The following is a 12126-nucleotide window of genomic DNA, read 5'->3' on the forward strand; positions in this document are numbered from 1 at the left end:
GCAACCTCTCACAACCTGGACTATCACTTACTCATTTTTATATCAATTTGTTTCATTTATAATCGGCAACGGCCATACCACACTGAATATACCGGTTCTCGTCCGATCACCGAAGTCAAGCAGTGTCGGGTGCGGTTAATACTTGGATGGGTGACCGCTTGGGAACACCGCATGTTGTTGCCTTCCTTTTTTTCCTTGTTTAACTTTTGATATTATTTTAATAAGAATAACACTGGGCCATTGACAAAAATGAAATACATATTATGAAAGTTGTACATTCAAGTGTAATATTATTCAGTAGGACAATGGCATGTGTTCTATATTTTAGCAAAGCAAACGAGAAGTAAAGCAGAAAGAAACCAGTATATTGCAAATACAATTATGCAATAGAAGAAACCGAATCAGAAACATTTTACATGAGGGAGCAACCTTTCACAACCTGGACTATAACTTACTTATTTTTAAATCAATTTGTTTCATTTATAATCGGCAACGGCCATACCACACTGAATATACCGGTTCTCGTCCGATCACCGAAGTCAAGCAGTGTCGGGTGCGGTTAGTACTTGGATGGGTGACCGCTTGGGAACACCGCATGTTGTTGCCTTCCTTTTTTTCCTTGTTTAACTTTTGATCTTATTTTAATAAGAATAACACTGGGCCATTGACAAAAATGAAATACATATTATGAAAGTTGTACATTCAAGTGTAATATTATTCAGTAGGACTAGGGCATGTGTTCTATAGTTTAGCAAAACAAACGAGAAGTAAAGCAGAAAGAAACCAGTATATTGCAAATACAATTATGCAATAGAAGACACCGAATCAGAAACATTTTACATGATGGAGCAACCTTTCACAACCTGGACTATCACTTACTCATTTTTAAATCAATTTGTTTCAGTTATAATCGGCAACGGCCATACCACACTGAATATACCGGTTCTCGTCCGATCACCGAAGTCAAGCAGTGTCGGGTGCGGTTAATACTTGGATGGGTGACCGCTTGGGAACACCGCATGTTGTTGCCTTCCTTTTTTTCCTTGTTTAACTTTTGATATAATTTTAATAAGAATAACACTGGGCCATTGACAAAAATTAAATACATATTATGAAAGTTGTACATTCAAGTGTAATATTATTCAGTAGGACTATGGCATGTGCTCTATAGTTTAGCAAAGCAAACTAGAAGTAAAGCAGAAAGAAACCAGTATATTGCAAATACAATTATGCAATAGAAGACACCGAATCAGAAACATTTTACATGATGGAGCAACCTTTCACAACCTGGACTATCACTTACTCATTTTTAAATCAATTTGTTTCAGTTATAATCGGCAACGGCCATACCACACTGAATATACCGGTTCTCGTCCGATCACCGAAGTCAAGCAGTGTCGGGTGCGGTTAGTACTTGGATGGGTGACCGCTTGGGAACACCGCATGTTGTTGCCTTCCTTTTTTTCCTTGTTTAACTTTTGATATTATTTTAATAAGAATATCACTGAGCCATTGATAAAAACGAAATGCATATTATGCAAGTTGTACATTCAAGTGTAATATTATTCAGTAGGACTAGGGCATGTGTTCTACACTTTAGCAAAACAAACTAGAAGTAAAGCAGAAAGAAAACAGTATATTGCAAATACAATTGTGCAATAGAAGAAACCAAATCAGAAACATTTTACATGAGGGAGCAACCTCTCACAAACTGGACTATCACTTACTCATTTTTATATCAATTTGTTTCATTTATAATCGGCAACGGCCATACCACACTGAATATACCGGTTCTCGTCCGATCACCGAAGTCAAGCAGTGTCGGGTGCGGTTAGTACTTGGATGGGTGACCGCTTGGGAACACCGCATGTTGTTGCCTTCCTTTTTTTCCTTGTTTAACTTTTGATATTATTTTAACAAGAATATCACTGAGCCATTGATAAAAACGAAATGCATATTATGAAAGTTGTACATTCAAGTGTAATATTATTCAGTAGGACTAGGGCATGTGTTCTACACTTTAGCAAAACAAACTAGAAGTAAAGCAGAAAGAAAACAGTATATTGCAAATACAATTGTGCAATAGAAGAAACCAAATCAGAAACATTTTACATGAGGTAGCAACCTCTCACAAACTGGACTATCACTTACTCATTTTTATATCAATTTGTTTCATTTATAATCGGCAACGGCCATACCACACTGAATATACCGGTTCTCGTCCGATCACCGAAGTCAAGCAGTGTCGGGTGCGGTTAGTACTTGGATGGGTGACCGCTTGGGAACACCGCATGTTGTTGCCTTCCTTTTTTTCCTTGTTTAACTTTTGATATTATTTTAATAAGAATAACACTGGGCCATTGACAAAAATGAAATACATATTATGAAAGTTGTACATTCAAGTGTAATATTATTCAGTAGGACTAGGGCATGTGTTCTATAGTTTAGCAAAACAAACGAGAAGTAAAGCAGAAAGAAACCAGTATATTGCAAATACAATTATGCAATAGAAGACACCGAATCAGAAGCATTTTACATGATGGAGCAACCTTTCACAACCTGGACTATCACTTACTCATTTTTAAATCAATTTGTTTCAGTTATAATTGGCAACGGCCATACCACACTGAATATACCGGTTCTCGTCCGATCACCGAAGTCAAGCAGTGTCGGGTGCGGTTAATACTTGGATGGGTGACCGCTTGGGAACACCGCATGTTGTTGCCTTCCTTTTTTTCCTTGTTTAACTTTTGATATAATTTTAATAAGAATAACCCTGGGCCATTGACAAAAATTAAATACATATTATGAAAGTTGTACATTAAAGTGTAATATTATTCAGTAGGACTATGGCATGTGTTCTATAGTTTAGCAAAGCAAACTAGAAGTAAAGCAGAAAGAAAACAGTATATTGCAAATACAATTATGCAATAGAAGACACCGAATCAGAAACATTTTACATGATGGAGAAACCTTTCACAACCTGGACTATCACTTACTCATTTTTAAATCAATTTGTTTCAGTTATAATCGGCAACGGCCATACCACACTGAATATACCGGTTCTCGTCCGATCACCGAAGTCAAGCAGTGTCGGGTGCGGTTAGTACTTGGATGGGTGACCGCTTGGGAACACCGCATGTTGTTGCCTTCCTTTTTTTCCTTGTTTAACTTTTGATATTATTTTAATAAGAATATCACTGAGCCATTGATAAAAACGAAATGCATATTATGAAAGTTGTACATTCAAGTGTAATATTATTCAGTAGGACTAGGGCATGTGTTCTACACTTTAGCAAAACAAACTAGAAGTAAAGCAGAAAGAAAACAGTATATTGCAAATACAATTGTGCAATAGAAGAAACCAAATCAGAAACATTTTACATGAGGGAGCAACCTCTCACAAACTGGACTATCACTTACTCATTTTTATATCAATTTGTTTCATTTATAATCGGCAACGGCCATACCACACTGAATATACCGGTTCTCGTCCGATCACCGAAGTCAAGCAGTGTCGGGTGCGGTTAGTACTTGGATGGGTGACCGCTTGGGAACACCGCATGTTGTTGCCTTCCTTTTTTTCCTTGTTTAACTTTTGATATTATTTTAATAAGAATATCACTGAGCCATTGATAAAAACGAAATGCATATTATGAAAGTTGTACATTCAAGTGTAATATTATTCAGTAGGACTAGGGCATGTGTTCTACACTTTAGCAAAACAAACTAGAAGTAAAGCAGAAAGAAAACAGTATATTGCAAATACAATTGTGCAATAGAAGAAACCAAATCAAAAACATTTTACATGAGGGAGCAACCTCTCACAAACTGGACTATCACTTACTCATTTTTATATCAATTTGTTTCATTTATAATCGGCAACGGCCATACCACACTGAATATACCGGTTCTCGTCCGATCACCGAAGTCAAGCAGTGTCGGGTGCGGTTAGTACTTGGATGGGTGACCGCTTGGGAACACCGCATGTTGTTGCCTTCCTTTTTTTCCTTGTTTAACTTTTGATTTTATTTTAATAAGAATAACACTGGGCCATTGACAAAAATGAAATACATATTATGAAAGTTGTACATTCAAGTGTAATATTATTCAGTAGGACTAGGGCATGTGTTCTATAGTTTAGCAAAACAAACGAGAAGTAAAGCAGAAAGAAACCAGTATATTGCAAATACAATTATGCAATAGAAGACACCGAATCAGAAACATTTTACATGATGGAGCAACCTTTCACAACCTGGACTATCACTTACTCATTTTTAAATCAATTTGTTTCAGTTATAATTGGCAACGGCCATACCACACTGAATATACCGGTTCTCGTCCGATCACCGAAGTCAAGCAGTGTCGGGTGCGGTTAATACTTGGATGGGTGACCGCTTGGGAACAGCGCATGTTGTTGCCTTCCTTTTTTTCCTTGTTTAACTTTTGATATAATTTTAATAAGAATAACACTGGGCCATTGACAAAAATTAAATACATATTATGAAAGTTGTACATTCAAGTGTAATATTATTCAGTAGGACTAGGGCATGTGTTCTACACTTTAGCAAAACAAACTAGAAGTAAAGCAGAAAGAAAACAGTATATTGCAAATACAATTGTGCAATAGAAGAAACCAAATCAGAAACATTTTACATGAGGGAGCAACCTCTCACAAACTGGACTATCACTTACTCATTTTTATATCAATTTGTTTCATTTATAATCGGCAACGGCCATACCACACTGAATATACCGGTTCTCGTCCGATCACCGAAGTCAAGCAGTGTCGGGTGCGGTTAGTACTTGGATGGGTGACCGCTTGGGAACACCGCATGTTGTTGCCTTCCTTTTTTTCCTTGTTTAACTTTTGATATTATTTTAACAAGAATATCACTGAGCCATTGATAAAAACGAAATGCATATTATGAAAGTTGTACATTCAAGTGTAATATTATTCAGTAGGACTAGGGCATGTGTTCTACACTTTAGCAAAACAAACTAGAAGTAAAGCAGAAAGAAAACAGTATATTGCAAATACAATTGTGCAATAGAAGAAACCAAATCAGAAACATTTTACATGAGGGAGCAACCTCTCACAAACTGGACTATCACTTACTCATTTTTAAATCAATTTGTTTCAGTTATAATCGGCAACGGCCATACCACACTGAATATACCGGTTCTCGTCCGATCACCGAAGTCAAGCAGTGTCGGGTGCGGTTAGTACTTGGATGGGTGACCGCTTGGGAACACCGCATGTTGTTGCCTTCCTTTTTTTCCTTGTTTAACTTTTGATATTATTTTAATAAGAATATCACTGAGCCATTGATAAAAGCGAAATGCATATTATGAAAGTTGTACATTCAAGTGTAATATTATTCAGTAGGACTAGGGCATGTGTTCTACACTTTAGCAAAACAAACTAGAAGTAAAGCAGAAAGAAAACAGTATATTGCAAATACAATTGTGCAATAGAAGAAACCAAATCAGAAACATTTTACATGAGGGAGCAACCTCTCACAAACTGGACTATCACTTACTCATTTTTATATCAATTTGTTTCATTTATAATCGGCAACGGCCATACCACACTGAATATACCGGTTCTCGTCCGATCACCGAAGTCAAGCAGTGTCGGGTGCGGTTAGTACTTGGATGGGTGACCGCTTGGGAACACCGCATGTTGTTGCCTTCCTTTTTTTCCTTGTTTAACTTTTGATATTATTTTAATAAGAATAACACTGGGCCATTGATAAAAACGAAATGCATATTATGCAAGTTGTACATTCAAGTGTAATATTATTCAGTAGGACTAGGGCATGTGTTCTACACTTTAGCAAAACAAACTAGAAGTAAAGCAGAAAGAAAACAGTATATTGCAAATACAATTGTGCAATAGAAGAAACCAAATCAGAAACATTTTACATGAGGGAGCAACCTCTCACAAACTGGACTATCACTTACTCATTTTTATATCAATTTGTTTCATTTATAATCGGCAACGGCCATACCACACTGAATATACCGGTTCTCGTCCGATCACCGAAGTCAAGCAGTGTCGGGTGCGGTTAGTACTTGGATGGGTGACCGCTTGGGAACACCGCATGTTGTTGCCTTCCTTTTTTTCCTTGTTTAACTTTTGATATTATTTTAACAAGAATATCACTGAGCCATTGATAAAAACGAAATGCATATTATGAAAGTTGTACATTCAAGTGTAATATTATTCAGTAGGACTAGGGCATGTGTTCTACACTTTAGCAAAACAAACTAGAAGTAAAGCAGAAAGAAAACAGTATATTGCAAATACAATTGTGCAATAGAAGAAACCAAATCAGAAACATTTTACATGAGGGAGCAACCTCTCACAAACTGGACTATCACTTACTCATTTTTAAATCAATTTGTTTCAGTTATAATCGGCAACGGCCATACCACACTGAATATACCGGTTCTCGTCCGATCACCGAAGTCAAGCAGTGTCGGGTGCGGTTAGTACTTGGATGGGTGACCGCTTGGGAACACCGCATGTTGTTGCCTTCCTTTTTTTCCTTGTTTAACTTTTGATATTATTTTAATAAGAATATCACTGAGCCATTGATAAAAGCGAAATGCATATTATGAAAGTTGTACATTCAAGTGTAATATTATTCAGTAGGACTAGGGCATGTGTTCTACACTTTAGCAAAACAAACTAGAAGTAAAGCAGAAAGAAAACAGTATATTGCAAATACAATTGTGCAATAGAAGAAACCAAATCAGAAACATTTTACATGAGGGAGCAACCTCTCACAAACTGGACTATCACTTACTCATTTTTATATCAATTTGTTTCATTTATAATCGGCAACGGCCATACCACACTGAATATACCGGTTCTCGTCCGATCACCGAAGTCAAGCAGTGTCGGGTGCGGTTAGTACTTGGATGGGTGACCGCTTGGGAACACCGCATGTTGTTGCCTTCCTTTTTTTCCTTGTTTAACTTTTGATATTATTTTAATAAGAATATCACTGAGCCATTGATAAAAACGAAATGCATATTATGAAAGTTGTACATTCAAGTGTAATATTATTCAGTAGGACTAGGGCATGTGTTCTACACTTTAGCAAAACAAACTAGAAGTAAAGCAGAAAGAAAACAGTATATTGCAAATACAATTGTGCAATAGAAGAAACCAAATCAGAAACATTTTACATGAGGGAGCAACCTCTCACAAACTGGACTATCACTTACTCATTTTTATATCAATTTGTTTCATTTATAATCGGCAACGGCCATACCACACTGAATATTCCGGTTCTCGTCCGATCACCGAAGTCAAGCAGTGTCGGGTGCGGTTATTACTTGGATGGGTGACCGCTTGGGAACACCGCATGTTGTTGCCTTCCTTTTTTTCCTTGTTTAACTTTTGATATTATTTTAATAAGAATAACACTGGGCCATTGACAAAAATGAAATACATATTATGAAAGTTGTACATTCAAGTGTAATATTATTCAGTAAGACTAGGGCATGTGTTCTATAGTTTAGCAAAACAAACGAGAAGTAAAGCAGAAAGAAACCAGTATATTGCAAATACAATTATGCAATAGAAGACACCGAATCAGAAACATTTTACATGATGGAGCAACCTTTCACAACCTGGACTATCACTTATTCATTTTTAAATCAATTTGTTTCAGTTATAATTGGCAACGGCCATACCACACTGAATATACCGGTTCTCGTCCGATCACCGAAGTCAAGCTGTGTCGGGTGCGGTTAGTAGGGGAAAGGTAGGTAAAGTGGAATAATTACCGATTCAAGCTTGTATCCCGGTAGAAGTATTCGTCTTAAAAGTTTGAGTTTATGGAAGAAGCCACTTACGTTATAGCCCTACGTAGTACTGTTAAGAAATTAAACTAATATATCACCACTTCGGAGAAAAACGTCAAAAGTAAAAGTGGTGTAATATTCCACTTTACCCGCCATATTGGAGGTAAAGCGGAATACAAAAACTTAAAATGAATTAATATTATTTATTCAACTAAGCATATAAACAGAGCTCAGGAACATTGAAAAACCCTCGTCTTAACTGTTTTGGTTCATTAATAATCATTTTAATGTCCTTAATGTTGTAATCTAATACATCATCTTTATTAGGCCATTTGAAATATTTTTGCGTCCTTTCCATACACTTTACAGACGCTGATTCACCTGATTTTGAAATTACTAAACCGGGAAATGTTTGTCCGTTGTACTCTACAGCTACATATATCCCTTCCTTAATATCTTCTGTTTTTATGGTAGGAATTTGAACTGGTAGGTCCAACTCTGAACCGCTGTCGGTGTCACTATAAATGGTGATGTTTGCATCATCTTCTTCTTCGCTGTCGCTTTGAAATAGTTGCTTCGTAACTTTCTTGGTTGGATTTTTTGGGGTCGGAGCCTTCAAATTCTTTAACTCTTCAATAAAAGGGGTAGAAGTTGCTACTACAGTTTTTCCTGATCGAGCCCTTTTCTTCGTTGGATGTTCGATATTTGAAGCGACCCGTGGGATAGGTAAAATATCCGCAGGACTAACAATAGTCTTATGGAGGAGAATGTCATTTGACACTGGAGTGGACGCTGATGGCAGGTTAGATGTAGCGAGTAGAGGCCCAGGACGATCAGCTGTATCTGCAGCCACGAAAACGTTTGGATCAGGTCTCTCAAACGGCCAAATACCCGTCTTCTTAAATCCTGAGATAGCTGTTGCCATACTAGCTGCCTTCAAGTAAGCTTCTCCGAAGAGAGGACCGACATCATGAATCGTCACAACTTTCCCCGGGTGGGTTCGCAGCCAAACTCGCACTGCCTGTTCATAGAAGTTCGACATGGGATACATAAATGATACGTCCAGTGGCTGAAGTCGATGTGTGCAATGTGGTGGTAGCACCAGGATGTCTACAAAGTTTTTCTTAGCAAGCTCTAAGACTTCAATGTTTTTTATGTGGGTTGAATGGCCATCTAAAATTAGTAAAACCCTGTCCTTGGAGGTAGGCTTCGCAAATTTAATAAAATGGTGAAACCAAGCCGTAAAGATTTCGGTCTGCATCCATCCAGAAGCATGCGTGAAAATTTTGGTATTCAGAGGAACTCCAATGTCGAATGTCAAGTGATGTCTCACCCGTGGAAAAATAAGAGCAGGAGGGATGTATTCCCCTGCAGCGTTGAAGCAAATTTCTGCAGTTGTAAGCGTACCTCTTTCAGCTGATGATAAAACTCCTACTTGCTTTTTCCCCTTTTTTGAAATAATCTTTGAAGGCTTATTTGGCACGGTAGAGATTCCGGTTTCGTCACAATTATAGATGCGGTTAGGTTTGTAGTTGTGTTTTTGGTATAAGTCTTCCAATAAATCAAAGAACCTTCCGACACTAACTGCGTTAAATGCTGACGCTCGCGCTGCTGACGTTTTTTCTGGAAGTCGAAGTGAAAGAACTGGGTGCCGTTTCATGAAACCAAGCAACCATACTTTACCAGCTTCTTTCTTCTCATTATTGAATCTATGTTCAATGTTATTTCGTATGGCAAACTCGTAGGTAAGATATTTTAAGTCAGAAATAGTTAGCCCAAACAGGCGTTCTTCCATTTTAAGAATATAGTCTACCAACATCTTCTCTTGATCTACCGTGAACACGCAACGGAATCGTCCAAGTTGCTTCACTAAACGTTCTTCTGGTGGTCGCTTTAATCTTCTAAAAAGAGTTGTCGATGGAATGTTATATTGTTTTGCAGAAGAATGAATTGATAAACCACCTTGACATGCAGTTAGAGCCTCAGCCATTGCCTTCTCGTCCCAACTCTGCTGCGAAGTCTTTCGTTTGTAAAAATTAGGCATGCTAAAAAAATGTTGTCACTTAATAACATTGTTAAACTTTTAGGAGGTAAAGTGGAACGTCATTCCGCTTTACCCGCATACGTTTCATTCCACTTTACCCGCATCAACATTTTTTCTGTACAAACACGATAGCTACTAACCAAACGTGCTAATAAGTTAAAGAAAGAGTATTTATGTCCACAAATAACCATTTTATACAATAGATAATAAATACGGTTAGAAAAACTTACCTGTTGCTGATAAGAAATTTCGTCTTAGTCACCAAATATTACAACTTTTTGTTAAAAAACAATGATCTTGTTTAACTCACATGAACATATCAATGAAAGTGCGCCATATTGAAGTAAATATTGCCAAATGTCAAAAGGTATATTGTGGTAGGAGTTACAACAAAAACCGCCAATTTTGAAATTAAATTTTAAGCTTATTCCGCTTTACCCACCCATTCCACTTTACCTACCTTTCCCCTACTTGGATGGGTGACCGCTTGGGAACACCGCATGTTGTTGCCATCCTTTTTTTCCTTGTTTAACTTTTGATATAATTTTAATAAGAATAACACTGGGCCATTGACAAAAATTAAATACATATTATGAAAGTTGTACATTCAAGTGTAATATTATTCAGTAGGACTATGGCATGTGTTCTATAGTTTAGCAAAGCAAACTAGAAGTAAAGCAGAAAGAAAACAGTATATTGCAAATACAATTGTGCAATAGAAGAAACCAAATCAGAAACATTTTACATGAGGGAGCAACCTCTCACAACCTGGACTATCACTTACTCATTTTTATATCAATTTGTTTCATTTATAATCGGCAACGGCCATACCACACTGAATATACCGGTTCTCGTCCAATCACCGAAGTCAAGCAGTGTCGGGTGCGGTTAATACTTGGATGGGTGACCGCTTGGGAACACAGCATGTTGTTGCCTTCCTTTTTTTCCTTGTTTAACTTTTGATATTATTTTAATAAGAATAACACTGAGCCATTGACAAAAATGAAATGCATATTATGAAAGTTGTACATTCAAGTGTAATATTATTCAGTAGGACTAGGGCATGTGTTCTACACTTTAGCAAAACAAACTAGAAGTAAAGCAGAAAGAAAACAGTATATTGCAAATACAATTGTGCAATAGAAGAAACCAAATCAGAAACATTTTACATGAGGGAGCAACCTCTCACAACCTGGACTATCACTTACTCATTTTTATATCAATTTGTTTCATTTATAATCGGCAAGGGCCATACCACACTGAATATACCGGTTCTCGTCCGATCACCGAAGTCAAGCAGTGTCGGGTGCGGTTAGTACTTGGATGGGTGACCGCTTGGGAACACCGCATGTTGTTGCCTTCCTTTTTTTCCTTGTTTAACTTTTGATATTATTTTAATAAGAATAACACTGGGCCATTGACAAAAATGAAATACATATTATGAAAGTTGTACATTCAAGTGTAATATTATTCAGTAGGACTATGGCATGTGTTCTATAGTTTAGCAAAGCAAACTAGAAGTAAAGCAGAAAGAAAACAGTATATTGCAAGTACAATTGTGCTATAGAAGACACCGAATCAGAAACATTTTACATGATGGAGCAACCTTTCACAACCTGGACTATCACTTACTCATTTTTAAATCAATTTGTTTCAGTTATAATCGGCAACGGCCATACCACACTGAATATACCGGTTCTCGTCCGATCACCGAAGTCAAGCAAGTGTCGGGTGCGGTTAATACTTGGATGGGTGACCGCTTGGGAACACCGCATGTTGTTGCCTTCCTTTTTTTCCTTGTTTAACTTTTGATATAATTTTAATAAGAATAACACTGGGCCATTGACAAAAATGAAATACATATTATGAAAGTTGTACATTCAAGTGTAATATTATTCAGTAGGACAATGGCATGTGTTCTATATTTTAGCAAAGCAAACGAGAAGTAAAGCAGAAAGAAACCAGTATATTGCAAATACAATTATGCAATAGAAGAAACCGAATCAGAAACATTTTACATGAGGGAGCAACCTTTCACAACCTGGACTATCACTTACTCATTTTTAAATCAATTTGTTTCATTTATAATCGGCAACGGCCATACCACACTGAATATACCGGTTCTCGTCCGATCACCGAAGTCAAGCAGTGTCGGGTGCGGTTATTAGTTGGATGGGTGACCGCTTGGGAACACCGCATGTTGTTGCCTTCCTTTTTTTCCTTGTTTAACTTTTGATATTATTTTAATAAGAATAACACTG

The 12126-nt window shown here is 37.1% G+C and overlaps 20 non-coding genes and 2 pseudogenes across 20 annotated transcripts; all 22 read left to right on the forward strand.

Moving 5' to 3' along the window:
• Positions 1-64: 64 nt before the first annotated feature.
• LOC126889068 (5S ribosomal RNA) lies at positions 65-183 on the forward strand. Its single transcript, XR_007699872.1, has one exon. It is a non-coding gene; the product is annotated as a 5S ribosomal RNA (ribosomal RNA).
• Positions 184-488: 305 nt separating this feature from the next.
• On the forward strand, positions 489-607 carry LOC126888921 (5S ribosomal RNA). The gene has a single exon (XR_007699725.1). It is a non-coding gene; the product is annotated as a 5S ribosomal RNA (ribosomal RNA).
• A 305-nt stretch (positions 608-912) lies between these two features.
• On the forward strand, positions 913-1031 carry LOC126889069 (5S ribosomal RNA). Its single transcript, XR_007699873.1, has one exon. It is a non-coding gene; the product is annotated as a 5S ribosomal RNA (ribosomal RNA).
• A 305-nt stretch (positions 1032-1336) lies between these two features.
• On the forward strand, positions 1337-1455 carry LOC126888922 (5S ribosomal RNA). Its single transcript, XR_007699726.1, has one exon. It is a non-coding gene; the product is annotated as a 5S ribosomal RNA (ribosomal RNA).
• Positions 1456-1760: 305 nt separating this feature from the next.
• Positions 1761-1879, forward strand: LOC126888923 (5S ribosomal RNA). The gene has a single exon (XR_007699727.1). It is a non-coding gene; the product is annotated as a 5S ribosomal RNA (ribosomal RNA).
• Positions 1880-2184: 305 nt separating this feature from the next.
• LOC126888925 (5S ribosomal RNA) lies at positions 2185-2303 on the forward strand. Its single transcript, XR_007699729.1, has one exon. It is a non-coding gene; the product is annotated as a 5S ribosomal RNA (ribosomal RNA).
• A 305-nt stretch (positions 2304-2608) lies between these two features.
• LOC126889070 (5S ribosomal RNA) lies at positions 2609-2727 on the forward strand. Its single transcript, XR_007699874.1, has one exon. It is a non-coding gene; the product is annotated as a 5S ribosomal RNA (ribosomal RNA).
• Positions 2728-3032: 305 nt separating this feature from the next.
• LOC126888926 (5S ribosomal RNA) lies at positions 3033-3151 on the forward strand. Its single transcript, XR_007699730.1, has one exon. It is a non-coding gene; the product is annotated as a 5S ribosomal RNA (ribosomal RNA).
• A 305-nt stretch (positions 3152-3456) lies between these two features.
• LOC126888927 (5S ribosomal RNA) lies at positions 3457-3575 on the forward strand. Its single transcript, XR_007699731.1, has one exon. It is a non-coding gene; the product is annotated as a 5S ribosomal RNA (ribosomal RNA).
• A 305-nt stretch (positions 3576-3880) lies between these two features.
• Positions 3881-3999, forward strand: LOC126888928 (5S ribosomal RNA). The gene has a single exon (XR_007699732.1). It is a non-coding gene; the product is annotated as a 5S ribosomal RNA (ribosomal RNA).
• Positions 4000-4304: 305 nt separating this feature from the next.
• LOC126889121 (5S ribosomal RNA) lies at positions 4305-4423 on the forward strand. Its single transcript, XR_007699925.1, has one exon. It is a non-coding gene; the product is annotated as a 5S ribosomal RNA (ribosomal RNA).
• A 305-nt stretch (positions 4424-4728) lies between these two features.
• On the forward strand, positions 4729-4847 carry LOC126888929 (5S ribosomal RNA). The gene has a single exon (XR_007699733.1). It is a non-coding gene; the product is annotated as a 5S ribosomal RNA (ribosomal RNA).
• Positions 4848-5152: 305 nt separating this feature from the next.
• On the forward strand, positions 5153-5271 carry LOC126888930 (5S ribosomal RNA). The gene has a single exon (XR_007699734.1). It is a non-coding gene; the product is annotated as a 5S ribosomal RNA (ribosomal RNA).
• Positions 5272-5576: 305 nt separating this feature from the next.
• Positions 5577-5695, forward strand: LOC126888931 (5S ribosomal RNA). The gene has a single exon (XR_007699735.1). It is a non-coding gene; the product is annotated as a 5S ribosomal RNA (ribosomal RNA).
• Positions 5696-6000: 305 nt separating this feature from the next.
• On the forward strand, positions 6001-6119 carry LOC126888932 (5S ribosomal RNA). Its single transcript, XR_007699736.1, has one exon. It is a non-coding gene; the product is annotated as a 5S ribosomal RNA (ribosomal RNA).
• Positions 6120-6424: 305 nt separating this feature from the next.
• LOC126888933 (5S ribosomal RNA) lies at positions 6425-6543 on the forward strand. Its single transcript, XR_007699737.1, has one exon. It is a non-coding gene; the product is annotated as a 5S ribosomal RNA (ribosomal RNA).
• A 305-nt stretch (positions 6544-6848) lies between these two features.
• On the forward strand, positions 6849-6967 carry LOC126888934 (5S ribosomal RNA). Its single transcript, XR_007699738.1, has one exon. It is a non-coding gene; the product is annotated as a 5S ribosomal RNA (ribosomal RNA).
• A 305-nt stretch (positions 6968-7272) lies between these two features.
• On the forward strand, positions 7273-7391 carry LOC126889107 (5S ribosomal RNA). The gene has a single exon (XR_007699911.1). It is a non-coding gene; the product is annotated as a 5S ribosomal RNA (ribosomal RNA).
• Positions 7392-10682: 3291 nt separating this feature from the next.
• LOC126889153 (5S ribosomal RNA) lies at positions 10683-10801 on the forward strand (annotated as a pseudogene).
• Positions 10802-11106: 305 nt separating this feature from the next.
• Positions 11107-11225, forward strand: LOC126889025 (5S ribosomal RNA). The gene has a single exon (XR_007699830.1). It is a non-coding gene; the product is annotated as a 5S ribosomal RNA (ribosomal RNA).
• A 305-nt stretch (positions 11226-11530) lies between these two features.
• Positions 11531-11650, forward strand: LOC126889143 (5S ribosomal RNA; annotated as a pseudogene).
• A 305-nt stretch (positions 11651-11955) lies between these two features.
• Positions 11956-12074, forward strand: LOC126889124 (5S ribosomal RNA). The gene has a single exon (XR_007699928.1). It is a non-coding gene; the product is annotated as a 5S ribosomal RNA (ribosomal RNA).
• The last annotated feature ends 52 nt before the right edge of the window (positions 12075-12126 follow it).

This window comes from Diabrotica virgifera, chromosome 7 (genome assembly GCF_917563875.1).
Source record: "Diabrotica virgifera virgifera chromosome 7, PGI_DIABVI_V3a".
NCBI lineage: Eukaryota > Metazoa > Arthropoda > Insecta > Coleoptera > Chrysomelidae > Diabrotica > Diabrotica virgifera.